This window comes from Sarcophilus harrisii, chromosome 4, assembly GCF_902635505.1.
Source record: "Sarcophilus harrisii chromosome 4, mSarHar1.11, whole genome shotgun sequence".
In the NCBI taxonomy this organism is placed as follows: domain Eukaryota; kingdom Metazoa; phylum Chordata; class Mammalia; order Dasyuromorphia; family Dasyuridae; genus Sarcophilus; species Sarcophilus harrisii.
In genome coordinates this window covers 352829884-352846049 of record NC_045429.1, presented here as the reverse complement: position 1 = coordinate 352846049, position 16166 = coordinate 352829884, and the positions used below count along the sequence as shown (strand labels likewise).

Below are 16166 nucleotides of genomic sequence, written 5' to 3'. Positions count from 1 at the left end.
TATACAGGATAAGAATGTGGGACTGGAAAAAATTTACTATGCATCAGAGGAATCCAAAAAAAGAGAAGTAGATACAATTAACATCAGACAAAAAACATTCAAACCATTAAAAGGGATGCTGAGGGGAGCTAGAGATGACAAGACATTAAACTTATAGGTTGTAAAATAAATGCATAAGGAAAATATCTATAATTATTTATTTAAATTTTTCTTTTGAATCATACAGTTCTTTATTTGACAAAGAGTTAGAAATTCAGGAGATGTCCATTACTTGGGGAATGACTGCAGAAGTTGTAGCATATGGTTTTGATGGAATACTATTATGTTGTAAGAAATGAGTAGAATAGTTTAAAAAACAAACAAAAAGACATATAAAATGATGCAAAATAAAGTGAGCAGAATGAAGGGAACATCATAGACAGTAACAACAATACTGTATGATCAAGTAAATGTGAATAACTTATCTATTTTCATCCAATGATCCAAGACAATTGTGAAGGACATATGATGAAAATTGCTCTATCCCTTTAGAGAGTGAACTCATAGAGGATGAATGAAGATAAAAAAATACTTTTTAGACTTTGTTTCTTGGTTTTCTTTGTTGTTGAGTCATTTCAGACACGTCTCCCTCCTTGTGACACCATTTTCTTTTGCAATGTGACTAACATGTAAATATATTCTGTCTGCCTGCACATGTATAATCTGTAAAATATTAGTTTCCTTCTCGACAGGAGTGCAGGTAAGGAGGAAGGGAAGGATGGAGACATTTCAGAACTCAAAATTTAAAAAAATCAAATGTTAATTTTTGTACATGTAATTGAGAAAATAAATAATGTTTTTAAAAGTATGTCTCCCTTTATTGTTCTGTAAGAAATGACCAGCAGGATGAATACAGAGAGGCTTGGAGAGACTTACATGAACTGATGCTAAGTGAAATGAGCAGAACCAGGAGATCATTATACACTTCAACAACAATACTGTATGAGGATGTATTCTGATGGAAGTGGATATCTTTGACAAAGAGAAGATCTAACTCAGTTCCAATTAATCTATGATGGACAGAAGCAGCTACACCCAGAGAAGGAACACTGGGAAATGAATGTAACCTGTTTACATTTTTGTTTTTCTTCCCAGGCTATTTTTACCTTCTGAATCCAATTCTTCCTGTGCAACAAGAGAACTATTCGGTTCTGCACAAATATGTTATATTTAGGACATACTATAACATATTTAACATGTATAGAACTGCTTGCCATCTATGGGAAGAGGTGGAGGGAGGGAAGGGAAAAATCGGAACAAAAGTGAGTGCAAGGGATAAATGTTGTAAAAAATTACCCAGGCATATGTTCTGTCAATAAAAAGTTATAATTTTAAAAATATATTATAGACTAGCTAAGACAGAGACAAAAAAAAAAAAATGTTGTCTGGCCCGCCCATCCTGTTCCTTTTTTTTTTTCCCATCATGGCTTTCAGATCATTCAATAATACTTAGATTCTCTCTCCTGGATCTATTTTCCCAGGTCAGTTGTTTTTCCAATGAGGTATTTTACATTTTCTTCTATTTTTTCATTTTTTGGATTTTGTTTGATTCTTGATTTCTCATTAAGTCATTTACTTCCATTTATCCAATTGTAAATTTTTGTGAATAATTTAAAAATTTTTTTACCTCCTTTTCCATCTGATCAATTGTAGTTTTTAAAAAATTATTTTATTCAGTGGATTTTTTCCCCTTTTGCCAATTCTATTTATTATTATTATTATTATTGTTGTTGTTATTTTTGGTGAGACAATTGGGGTTAAATGATTTGCCCAGGTTCACAGAGCTAGTAAGTACCTGAGGCTGGATTTGTACTGATATCCTCCTGACTTCAGGGCTGGTACTCTATCCATCATATCATTTATTTGCCCTCTATTTTTTAAGGAATTGTTTTCTTCAGTCACTTTTTGTGCTTCCTTTCTCAAGGTGTTGGCTTTTTCTCTCAAACTTTCATAACTCTCCTGCAGTGCTCTCATTTCTTTCCCTCATCTTTCTTCTCTCTTTTTAAATTCTTTCTGAACTTTTTCAAAAGAGCCTTTGAATTGGAGACCAGTTCATATCTTGCTTTGAGGCTTTATCTGCAGGCATTTTGCATTTGGTATCCTCTTCTGGGTTTTTGTTCTTGTCTTCCCAGTTTCTGTAGTAGCTCTCTATAGTCATAGCTTTTTGCTTCTTTTACTCATTTATAAAGGTTGAAGCCTACTCTTAGGGCACAGGGAAGATTGCCCAGAGCTTCCTCTTTAGAGCTACATGCACTTCTTACTGACTACACTGGGGCTGGCTCACAATTTGACTTCTGTGGTTGTGTTGGAGATCTCACAGCTGGTCTGTGGATCTGGCCTTATGAATCAGTAGAGAATATCTAAGTTATCTTAATTATCTAATATCTAATTAGCTATCTTAAGCTGGAAAATTATTACACTATTTGTGGATTCTTTCTCTCCTAAATCACTTGAGAGGCTTGATCTAGGATTGATTCTGAGAGAAACCAGAAAGAATCCAGGCAATGTCTTGTCTGCTCTCTGCTACCTTAACTCTGGTAGGACTCCTTTTCCCCTTGGTATTTCTTATAGCACGATATCAGCTTACAGTCTTCAAGAATGCTGTTTATGATGCTAAGTGAAGTGAATAGAACCAAGAGAACATTGTACACAGCAACAACAAGATTATGTGATGATCAGCTTTGTGATGGACTAGGCTCTTTTCTACAATGAGGTGATTCAGGGCAATTCTAATAGACTCGTGATGGAGACAGCCATCTGCATCCAGAGAGCACTGTGGGACCAAAGGATTACTTGCTGTCTAGGGGAAGGTAAAGATGGGGAGGTAGGCAGAAAAATTTGCAGCACAAGGTTTTGCAAAGGTGAATTTTGAAAATTATCTTTATGTATTTTGAAAAATAAAAAGCCATTATTATAAAAAAATTCAAAATTTGGAAAATATTTTATAAAGAACTGTGTTCAGCATTGAGAGGTTATTTGACCTTCACAAATTCCCACCGCCAGTACATCAGAGATGGAACTTGAATTAAATATCTTATGGCTTTCTATCTACTACTCTACCCTGCCTCTTAAATTACTGGATTTGTAAAATCATAATAGATAGAGAATTAAAAGGGACTTTAGATTCTGTCTAGTCCTATTGGACTTACTCTTACCAATAGCTTACTCTTACAAATGAGGAAACAGAGGCCCAGAGAGATGAAGTACCTTGCCTAAGTTATACAATTAGTATAGTGACTTTGAACCATGTTCCTTTGTGCTTAATAAATGCTTGTTCATTGATCTTTGGAGAATTTGAAACCATTGTACTCCATTTCACTATAATGTTTTGTTTTGTTCTGTTTTTTTCTTGTCTAAAAAGACACTGACAATCTATTAGAATAATTCCAATTCCTCTTTCCAGTTGAAATCATATGGAAACCAAGCCTATTTCTATTATTCCAACATTAGTTTGATTTTGTTTTGCCTATAGTTTTTCTTGATATTCGGCATTCATTTGATACAAAATGTTTTGCTTATGCCTGATAATTACATTTATAAGATAAAAGTCTTCAGCACAAAATGTGCCATTTCCCTGAAATTACATGATTTTCCCCAGTCGAACTTTAAGTTCAGTGACTTTCATTTTTCTTTTTGTATCTCTACTATCTAGCACAGCATTTGGTGTATTAGAAGCACTTATTAAAAACTTGTTAATTTTAATTTAATTTTTAACCCCATTTTAAAAATCTTTTTTTTAAAAATGAGTTTGAGTACTTAAAAAAAAAGGATTCTACTTCTTCTACTCTTATCCTACTAGAATTAACTCCCTCTACTCTCACCTTGACTGGAACTAACCTTGATATACACCTTTTGATGATATAACCTTTGATGAATTCATCAAAACAAAACAACATATTGACATCTGACAATGTCTGATTTGTTCTGTGTCAGTAAGCTACCACCTTTCTGTTGAATTTAGAAATAATAAATGGTCATTGCATTATTATATTATATTGCAGTATTTTCCTTTTATTGTTTTTTCCCTTCTGCTATTGTGATCAACATGTGAACTCTTTTGTTGGCCCTGTTGATTATATCAATTCATGTAAATTTTACTATTTTTTCTGCATTTTTCATAGTCTTTGCATGGTTAAATGATATTATCATACTTCATTATTCCACAATTTGTTTAGTTATTCTCTATTCATTGGATACTTCCAGGTTTTTGCTGTTTCAAAAATTGTTGCTCGAAATGTTTTCATACATGTACACCCTTTCCTATTGGCTTTAACTTCATTATATATTGCATAGTTAGAACCAAGGGATATTTATGGTTTTGCAAATTTTCCTAAATTACTCCATTTTTTTCTCTCAGAATTATTAGACCAATGTCCAGTTCTGCTAATAGTACTTTAGTGTTCCTAAACAGCCCATCTAACATTTTTCATCTTTTTGTTTTGTCTCCTCTGCCAGGATTATGTGAAATGTGAATTGTTCTTCTATTGTCTTAGATTGGTTTTAAGTGGTTCTTTTTAGTGCTCTAATTCTCCATTTTCACATGAGATAATATGCATATTTGTAATGCTTTTGAACATTGGATTTTATGTGTTACAGTTTTTTTCTCTTATATGTTATATATTAGTATGGAAATAACTTTCATCTGAAGTATAGCTTTAAATATGTCTTTTTCATTGAGAACTTTCAGTTGTTGATATTCATTTTGGTAATTTTTGCATGTGTGGTGCTAAGGTTTAAAAGGATTGAGCCCGTATATGCAAGATTTAGTACTTAAATGTCTTATCCCCAACTTATTACCAACAGGAAAGTTTTGACCACAAGTTTATTAAAATGATACAAATTCTGCAGCTGTTTTCCTAATTGATAGGTTGTATGTTTCATCTAGAAACTCTGTACAAGGGTTAGTTATTCCAAAAGCTGCATGACACATGATGCTGTCTGACTTTAATAGAATTCATGTGGGGGGAGAACTTACCCTTCTTTGAACAATCACTCTTGAATATAGGTATTGAAAACTCTTCAATAAAAGAAAATCAAGAGACTATTGGAATACTTATCTGTTTTCTTGCTGAGACTTTTCTCTGTTCTAATAGTTTTGACAGCTATTAACTTTGTATCTGGGAAATATTTTTAATTATCTGAGTAAGTTGCCTGCACCCATTGCATTTGTGCAAAGACACAATTTATAGTGACCTTCAAAGTTTCACTGTATAGATTCAACTGTCTTTGCTTACAGGCTTGCCTTTGGAACTTCTTCCACTTGCTTGTTCATTGCTTTAGGAGAATGGAGAAGTTTTTTGCTGCCTCCGTTCTACAAATACTCACAGACTAATAATTTTGAGAATCATGACAATCTGCTCAGAAAGCTTGAGATAATTTATATTGAAATTAACAGACTTGGTCTATCAATCAGAGGAATAATATCTGGATGGGTTTTTGAAAAGAATCTTCGCATTTTCCTGTATCAATGATAATCACTGCCATGGTGTCTAGAATTTCCGTTTTTTTACATGAACTGATGCTAAGTGAAATGAGCAGAACCAGGAGATCATTGTAAACAGCAACAATAAGATTATATGATAATCAGTTATGATGGATGTGGCTCTTTTCCACATTGAGATGATTCAGGCCAGTTCCAACAATCTTATGATGAAGAGAGCCATCTATACCCAGAGAAAGGATTGTGGGAACTATATGGATCACAACATAACATTTTTACTCTTTTTGATGTTGTTTGCTTGCATTTTATTTTTTCCTTTTTGATCTGATTTTTCTTGTGGACATATTAGATTTAACATATATATATTTTTTTCTTTTTACCATATTTCCATATTTAACATATATTGGATTACTTTCCATCTAGGGGAGAGAATAGAAGAAAGGGGGGGAATATTGGAGCATAAGGTTTTGCAAGAATCAATGTTGAAAAACATTCTTTGCATATGTTTTGAAAATAAAAAGCTTGAATTTAAAAAATGGAATTTCAGTCTTAACACTCTACTTTGCAGTAGCATCTAGGTTTAATAAATCAACTTGTGATTGTGTCTCTTAAATATTCAGTTTATGCCTTTATCCACTGAAGCTACTAAGTATTTATTGATCCTGTTGCTTGGTTGTGTGTGGAATGAGCAGTGCGTGGAAGCTTTTTTACTTCTTCCAATGGGGCTTCCGTTGACCATTCTTTTCAGCTACAAGGGAAATCTATTTGTGGTCCCCTGAGTATCTGGGCTACATACAAGACTCTTGGCCTCTCACTGTGCCAAATTTGGTAGATCATTGAAGATGAATAGCTACCCTCTGCTCTTATAGGAAAGTAGTAATTTGTTTATATCCTCCTAAGGAAACTCATGTTACATTGAGAAAAGAAGTAAGAGTGATTAAGAAAAATGATGGCAGAACACCAATAGAATAAATATATCTTTGGATAATGTTCCCCTTTGAACAAGACTCAGCTTTTCACTTAATGCACTGCGTTGAAGGACAGTTTCACTTCTCTTCGATTACTTTTGCCAGGGCTATAGTTTAAGGTGACAACCATATAGAAATGTCTAACTATAGTTTGATGAAACTGGAGACATTGTAAGTTTTCAAGTTGTTAAGAATACTGCTTTCTACACTAAATGGTTTGAAACCTAAACTAAAGTTGCTTCCCCCCTTATAAAGTCAAGTTTTCCATCTAGAACTAAGTTCATAAAACAACTAAAAAGGCTTGCATGGTTTTTCTACATAATCTTTTCAAAATAACAGTTTTTTTCAACCACCAAAAAGGATGCAGTCTTGACACATAAATGGAAAACAGATTGCATTTTTTGGCTGCTGCTGCTTTGCTGGTCTCGATGTCGATTCAGTCAACTTCAGGCTTAGATTACAAGATTTGCAAATTAAAGGAAAACCAAAAGGGAAGAACATCTGCATGAATTCTGTTTTTATGGAATTCCACCCAGGCACGCTTGTTCTGCTTCTGATGGGAGAGGTTGTGGGGAACTACATCGGAACATAAAGACTTGCAATGTTGAGTTTAAGTGTTGAAGGGTGAATTTAGAAGTACTTTACAGAAACCCCATGTAAATTTCCAAAGTGTTTTCTCCCTAGTAAGTCTTTAGAGAAAGTTTCATTGATTATATGGCTCTTTGTTATTTAGTCAATATAAAGCCTTGTTAAATTTTGTTAATTATGTAATCTGAGAGTTTACTGGGTCTAAGAGGATAGGAGTATGGGGGTGTGGACTGGCTTGAAGTGAAGCTGATATCTTCTTTTCCCAAAGATATATGGCTATATCTGTACCCTATATCATAGACACTGTACCCTGGATCATAGAAAGATTCATTGAGACCTAAGGAATGTGTAACTGCTATCTGACTGGTATGTTCAAAGGATCAGTAAGCTATTCTTCTTTTAAGTTGGGAAGTTCTTGGTGCTGTTTAATATAGTCTGATTTTAATGGTTTTCTTGCACTGGGGATTAGCAGTAATGTTGACATTTTCTCAGGTTTTTGATCAGTTCAATTATTTGATCAGTTTCCATTATGTGGTAACTAAGACAACCTCAATCTTTTGTACTTTACAAATTTGGAGGTTATTACTGAGGAGGAATTAAGTCCCATGAAGTTTATTTACTTGTTCTAAGTTGCTTAGGTAGCAAATTGGGATGTGATCCAAGTCGTCTTCCTCCAAATCCTTTGTTCTTTTCGCTGTACCATACTGAGAATCAATTTTTAATAATAATAGGTTTTTATTTTTCAAACTACATACAAAGATAGTTTTCAGCATTCACTTTTGCAAAACCTTATGTTCCAAATTTTTCTCCCTCCCTTCTCATCTCCTGCCTCCTCTAGACAGCAAGTAATCCAATATAAGTCAAACATGTGAAGTTTTTCTAAACATATTTCTATATGTATCATGCTGCACAAGAAAAATCAAAAGGAAAAAAAGAATGAGAAAAAAAACGGGTAAGCAAACAACAACAAAAAAAGGTGAAAATACTATGTTCTGATCCACATTCAGTCTGCATAGTTTTTTCTTGGGATGCTGATGGCTCTCTCCATCACAATTCTATTGAAATTGCCCTGAAAGGGCAATTGAAAAGAAACAAATCCATCACAGTTGATCATCAAATAATCTTGTTTTTGCTGTGTACAATGTTCTCTTGGTTCTATTTACTACATTTAACATCAGTTCATGTAAGTCTCTCCAGGCCTTTCTGAAATCAGCTTGCTGAACATTTCTTTTTAGAACAATAATATTCCATTACATTCATATACCATAGTTTATTCAGCCATTCTCCAACAGATGGGAATTCACTCAGTTTCTATTTCCTTGTCATGACATAAAGGACTGTCACAAACATTTTTGCACATGTGGGTTTTTTTTTTTTTTATCTTTTTTATGATCTTTTAAAAGGTATAGACCTGGATCAAAGGGTATGCACTGTTTGATAGCTCTTTGGGGATAATTCCAAATTGCTCTTCAGAATGGTTGAATCAGTTCACAACTCCTATTAGTGTTCCAGTTTTTCCACACTCCTTCCAGCATCTATCATTATATTTTCCTGTCATCTTAGCCAATCTGATAAATGTAAAATGGCACTTCAGAGTTGTCTTAATTTGCATTTGAAAATCAATTTTTTTTAAAGGATACTATTGAGCACATTATTTGTAGAAAAAGAAATACTGAAAATTACAAATACATTTTTGTAAGAAACTAGCATAATCCTCAAAAATAATTACACTGTGAAGTATATCCGAAAACCAGGATTGTCTCTTGATTTCATAAACCTGCTCATTTTCTGCAGGTAATCATTACTCAGTGAAACCTTGATTCCCATACTCTTTTAGTATTGTGGTGACCATGATCCACATCCTTTTAAAGCACTGGAAATATAGAAGAGCCCTAGAGTGTTATTGGAGATTGTTATTATCATAATTGAAATTAAACTCCCAGGCAACTATAGATTACTGTTGTTTTTGTGAAGAACATAAGTCTCTTGAAGAAGAAGTCTCCCTGAAAAGTATTTACAGTAGACTTTTGGAAAATAGAACCATATATTGTTATAAACTTGGTAGGCATTTTATAGATCACCTCATCTTAATCTCTTCATTTTATGGAAAGGAAAACTCAATCTTAGAGAGGTTAAGTGAGTTATAGGTCCAAGGTAACACAATTAGTAAATAGAAGAGGTTATAAAAGAAGCTACAAAAAGAGCTAATAATTTAATACACTAAAAAAAGCTTGAGAGTTAAACAGTTTCAAGATCATTTTTATAAAACAATTCTTGTTAAGGAAAGATGTGCGTATCCATTAATCCCCTATTATGTGCCGGGCACTGTGCCAAGCATTTTATAGTTATCTCTCACAACACCTTTGGGAAGTAGATTCTTTTCTTTCTTTCTTTCTTTCTTTTTTATTTAATAGCCTTTTATTTACAGGATATATGCATGGGTAACTTTACAGCATTAACAATTGCCAAACCTCTTGTTCCAATTTTTCACCTCTTACCCCCCCACCCCCTCCCCTAGATGGCAGGATGACCAGTAGATGTTAAATATATTAAAATATAAATTAGATACACAATAAGTATACATGACCAAAACGTTATTTTGCTGTACAAAAAGAATCAGACTCTGAAATATTGTACAATTAGCTTGTGAAGGAAATCAAAAATGCAGGTGTGCATAAATATAGGGATTGGGAATTCAATGTAATAGTTTTTAGTCATCTCCCAGAGTTCTTTTTCTGGGCGTAGCTGGTTCAGTTCATTACTGCCCCATTGGAAATGATTTGGTTGATGTCATTGCTGAGGATGGCCTGGTCCATCAGAACTGGTCATCATATAGTATTGTTGTTGAAGTATATAATGATCTCCTGGTCCTGCTCATTTCACTCAGCATCAGTTCGTGTAAGTCTCTCCAGGCCTTTCTGAAATCATCCTGTTGGTCATTTCTTACAGAACAGTAATATTCCATAATATTCATATACCACAATTTATTCAGCCATTCTCCAACTGATGGACATCCATTCAGTTTCCAGTTTCTAGCCACTACAAAAAGGGCTGCCACAAACATTCGTGCACATACAGGTCCCTTTCCCTTCTTTATAATCTCTTTGGGATATAATCCCAGTAGTAACACTGCTGGATCAAAGGGTATGCACAGTTTGATAACTTTTTGAGCATAGTTCCAAACTACTCTCCCAAAATGGTTAGATTCGTTCACAACTCCACCAACAATGCATCAATGTCCCAGTTTTCCCGCATCCCCTCCAACAATCATCATTAATTTTTTCTGTCATCTTAGCCAATCTGTCAGGTGTGTAGTGGTATCTTAGAGTTGTCTTAATTTGCATTTCTCTGATTAATAATGACTTGGAGCATCTTTTCATATGACTAGAAATAGTTTCAGTTTCTTCATCTGAGAATTGTCTGTTCATATCCTTTGACCATTTTTCAATTGGAGAATGGCTTGATTTTTTATAAATTAGAGTTAATTCTCTATATATTTTGGAAATGAGGCCTTTAAGTAGATTCTTTTATTATAACCATTTTACAATTGAGGATATTGAAGCAAAGTGTGATTTGCTTTTGAAATCAGGTCTTCCTGACTCTAGATGCAGTGTTGTCTCTACTGTGCCACCTAGCTTTTTAAGGGAACATCACCCAGCAATTTATTTAAATTTATTTTTTGGTAAATGTCAATTTTTATAGGGATCATAGGATTATAGATTTAGAGCCAGAAAGAACCCCAGAGCTCATTTAATTGAGCCTTCTATTTTTAGAAGTGGAAAATGAGACAGTGAAATTAATTGTCTATTTTTAACCATGTATTATCTAAGTAAAATTTGAACTCAGGTCCTCTGACTCTACTGCTTGTATTCTTATCTTTATGCTTAATTTGCTAAAAATCAGAAACCCTATTTTTATTGATAGGGTTAGTCATTCTTTTCTGTAAGAGAATGAATAAGTTTTTAAAAATCCATTTAACCTTTTAAAAAACCAAACTAGAATCCTTATCAACCTGCAGGATTTTTTTCCCACTCTCTTCTTTCAAATGATGTAAGAGTTACATATTTTATGATATTTAGTAGATGTAGTTTGACAAATGCAAGGATATTGGTATAATAAGTCATGGTTTTTAAATTTATATTCAATTATTTCTTTTACAGATTGTGGGTACAACTGCATTAAAGCAATGCATACAACTTATACTACATTATTATAATATTAAGTTATAATGTTATTTACATAAACAAGTTTCCATACTTTTTGTCATTTTTACTATTTAAATACTTGTTTTCTCTGAATTCATAAGAAATTTCCTCATGAATTCAGGTTTGAGCAAATACTGAAACAGCAGGAACAGTGGCTATTATTTCTTAGTCATCTGGCCTCAATTGTAACAGTGGACAAGTGACTGTTAATAAGGTTTTAATTTTACATAGTGACCTCGGAGGCAAGACAAGTAATACTATATTTGTTTTTGCTCCTTCGTAATGATTTCTTTTTCTGATGATTAAGTCTACAAATGAAGCACTGGTGTACCTCTCTTATTATTATAACTAAATATAGACTGGATTTCTAGTAGAGAAGCCACATAATTCTTTGTTCCCTTGGGACCCTTCTCTTTTGAGAATTTGGTTGATTCTGACTTATTGTAAATTCTGCATTTAGGTCTGGTATTCTAATTATTGAGCGTATTTAAATATCTTTCCATATGTCTAAATGTCAGTTGGCTTTAAGATCCAGTGCTGCTGCTCAATTGCTGTTGGGGATTACTTCTTAGAAATAGAGTTCTTTGCTATTGTGATCCTGGGGATGAAAATTGAACAGAAAATCTTGGAGAACAGATTTACACCAAAAAATTCAATTTAACAAATGTATTAAAAAATATATGTACAGATCACTGTGCTACTTGCTGGGAATGCAAAAATGAAAGACACGGTCTTTATCCCTGAGGGACTTATGCTCCAGTTTGATAAATACATATCTGTACTTCAAGTTGGAATGGCAGGAAGTGCAGAGAAATCAAACATAGTGCTATGAGATATGACAGAAAGATGGGAACATGTCTAATTGATATGATTAGAGAAGGCATCATGGAGGATGGTGTACCTGGAAGCAAGAGATAGAGTTAAATGGTCAACTCATAAAAGGAAAAGAATTCATTCTAGAATGGGTGATTATTTGAATGAAAAGATGAATGTGAGGAAGTTCTCCCTTTTCACCAGACATTGTTTTGCAAGGACCTTCCCAAGCTTCCAATTATTAATCATTTTTCAATATTCAAAGTAGCATTGAAAAAGACTAGACAAGATGTCTTCATTCTTGTAGTTTGTACAGAAACCAGGGAAAATACCACACTGTAAAGAATATTGTTTTAAGGCTTAGTTTTCAATTCTTTCATAATTTTAGCACAGAAGAGCTTTCAAGTATCATTGCATTGGGAAGAAAACTGAGAAATGCAAAAGGATCTTTCTGGTTCTATAAGGATAGTAATCACAACTAATTTGACAAGGTTTGAACATCCTGCTCCTTTTTTTTTTTTTTTTTTTTTTTTGGCCAGGCAATCAGACTTAAATAACTTGCCCAAGATCATACAGCTAGTAAGTGTCAAGTGTCTGAGGTTGAATTTGAACTCAGATTCTCTTGATTCCAGGGCCAGTTCTATCCACTCCACCACTAGCTTCCTTCATTACTACTTTTTTTAAATTTCTAAAGGTTTTGAAGCTACTTTACTAAATGTTATAAATACATTGCTTTATAATTTTGTTGAGAAAAATAATAACCATAATGTTTATTTATTTTTATGTAATTGCTTATATATGGCATTTCTAATGTTTGGATAAGTATGGAAAGATGTATGAAGTCAGAGTAATTGTTTCTCAGAGAAATAGCCTATCTAATTAGGACTTCAAGATTTTGTGAGAAAATTAGCCCCTTTCATTTGGGCTTTGCTAGTCCACAAGAGCTTTATCATGCTGATATAACTGGAGAGAGACCTGTATATGTTTTAGGGCTAAAGTAAAGGTGATAAATTGGCTTGTGTTAAAAAGTTATATAATTTTGTATTACTTTCAGTTGGTCATTTCCTTATTTCTCTTTTGCTTTGCTTAGAAATTTTTCAATTTTTGAACATTTTCATCCATACTTTAAGAGAGAAAGAAATAAAACCTAAGTTTATGTTGACTGGAGACTTAGATGAAAACAGCTGTGATGCATACCTTCCTTGAGTGACTTGTCAAATGCAATGGTAGCACAGGACAAATAGTGATGCAGCTCAACTGTTACAAGCAAAATTGTTGCCATTGGAACCGTTTTAAATTATTAAATACTATAAACGCCATAAAGTTAATTAGAAGAGGAACAAATTCTACAAAGATAAATATGTTTTCAATATGGTTCTCAGGGAGGGTACAGTAGAAACCAGTGAATGGGAGAGGAAATTTATTTCTGGCAGCACTCTAGACATAGAACTGTGGCTGAACTTTTTACCCTAATTACGTTCCTGCTAATGCCTGCAGCGGTCTGGAATCAAAGTGGCGCTTCAGGCCCTGGAAATTCTCTGATGTGGCAAGCGTTTGTTGTGTGATGAGGGTTACTTAAGAAAAAGCAGAATATTGTGACAGGATTTTTCAAGATTTCTCAGTTACCACCCACCTCACTTGTTGCCTACAAAAATAGAGTAATTGTTTGCATGTGTGTGTGTGTGTGTGTGTGTGTGTGTGTGTGTGTGTGTGTGTGTGTCTTCCTTGGAAATAACTGTTATAAATCAATGTGACATAGATCCAGTGAACCTGCTGAGGTAGAGTCCCACAACTCTCACTTTGCTCTCCTGTTTTGCATTTTAGGTATGATAAAGAATGATAAGGAAGTTATTTTTTAAAGATTTCTTTTGAAGATATGTCTTTTTAAGAGAATTAGATGTTAAACTATGCCTTTCACAAAATAGGGGGATATAAACTTTGCTTTTTCATCTGTAAAATTTCTGAAGCTTAGAATTAGGAATGGGAACTTCCAAGTCCCATTCTTTAGCTACCCAATTCATACTCAAAAGACAAAACTCTTTTCAGAATCCTGCGATTCAATTTCCTCCTATTTGTTAAGTGTCATAATGTTGGGTTGTTTGCACATGCACTTTAAAACCAAAAAGTTTTTTTTTTCCAAGTCATGAAAATAAAGATGATTTTACCACCTTGGTCTTAGCCATTCTCTTCTTTTTGGTGCATTTTTTCCTTTGCATCTCTTTCTTCTACCTAATCCATTCTTTGGAATAAGTTGTTTAATATATATATTTGTGTATGTATGTATGTATGTATGTATGTAACAGCTTCTTGTCCTAAGTATTTTCCACTGGATATAAAAGTCATTTCAGTCTTTAGTTTTATTTATTCATTTGTTTGTTTTACTTGTATCTTTGTGAAAGAAAGTCATGGCTTCAGTTTTGCAAAAGGAGTTTGATGTTTTAAATCAGACTTTGATATTGTCTTATGGGAATGCCTTAAGATTCCTCTGTAGTGAATGAGGTAGCAGGGATAATGTGGAAGAGATTCAAAACAAAAAGTTATTTGAAATTTGAATTTTTCTAACATTACCATGGTTAAGCTTTGGTTATGAATTTGAGATATTATCCCAATAAGGCATATAGTTCCTTTGTATGCTCTACACTAATAATTTGTATCTTTCATAAGTTAGAAAAAGTTTTTTTTTTTTTTTAAACTAATCCCTAATTATGAATGAGTTATTTCTTCATGGTTTTCATGGTTTTCAAAATTGTTTTGCAAAAAGGTAATTTTTGTAATGCTCCACATTTTGAATATATCCTTTTTTCTTTTTCCTTTTGTTTGTTGAAGCAATAGGTCAGTTTCAGTTTTGGAGGTTTGTTTTAAAATCGTAATTATCTACCCTGCACTCAATTTCCCCAACTCTTTGTTAGACTTTTATGCCACTCAAACATTTAATCTTGCTATTTTCATTGGATGTTCCTTTGTGATTATTAATGCAATATAAGTAAAATCACACTCATTTTATTTGCTAGTCAGAATGGGAAATTCTTTACGTCCATCTAAATTATCCTTTCACTTTGGTTTTACAGATTGATTATAGTAGAAAATAATTTTTGATAAAATGAAATCATCATGTGTTTGCATAAGAAAAGAAAAACTGTTAGTCCTTAAGTCTAAATTTCAAAAAGATAAATTGGAAATAATTTTAAGGTATGTAAATATAAAGCAAAACACAGCAAAACTAAATAATAGAAGAAATCCTAAGCAGAAAAAAAAAGTACAATAATTTTTTTTAAGTGGGATCTTATTATCAGGTTTCAAATATAATTCACTGTGAACTTATATTCATTAAATCATCACATCAATATTTAAAACAGCTCTGATTTAGATGCATTTAAATATGCTTTTGCATATATATATATATATATATATATATATATTGTTTTTTGCAAAAAGCACTGTTCACAAATAAAATAATACGGTCAGTTTTGGGTCAAAATGAATGTAAATCTTCCTGACAGACTTTAGGATAATAAATTTTCCTTAGACTTTGATAATGTAAGGAAATAATTATATAATGTAAAGAAGGCAAATTGCAATTCATTTCAATTTAACAGGAATTTATTATAGAGCCATCAGATAAAGTAGCAGGCCCCAAGTTATGCCAAACATATTGAGAAAATGTACCAAATTAAATATTGGTTGAGAAATTAAAAAAAAAACACACACAAAACTTTCTTTTTGGCCCAGGTTTGCATAGAATGGAAGATTATTCTAGGAACCCTAGGGCTGAGATCTGACCAAGATCTTGCTGCTTCAGAGTGCTTCCATGCAGAGAAAGGGTTTACACCTGAATAAATAGAAGTCCTAGATTTAACATAGAGGGGGGACCTGAAGTTTTGTACAGTGCAGTAGGTTACCAAATGGTAGTTTAGTTCCTCATTGCTCAGTTTCAGGTCATGCACAGATACAGAGTAGACTGAGAAATAAACCTGGTAAGTAGGGTTTACACTCCAAAGGGAAGAATGCTTGAAATCCTTAAACTATGTGAATAGTAGTTAGCAAGTTCAAAAACAAATAGCAGTTGGATAAACCTGTCTCCAGGGTAAACTGGAGTCCCAGTTCCAGTTTCCA

The 16166-nt window shown here is 33.2% G+C and overlaps 1 protein-coding gene across 14 annotated transcripts in view; it reads left to right on the top strand.

Moving 5' to 3' along the window:
- The window catches only part of BCAS3 (BCAS3 microtubule associated cell migration factor), a 794545-nt gene that overhangs the window by 128761 nt on the left and 649618 nt on the right, over positions 1–16166 (top strand). The gene's annotated exons all lie outside the window — the stretch shown is intronic.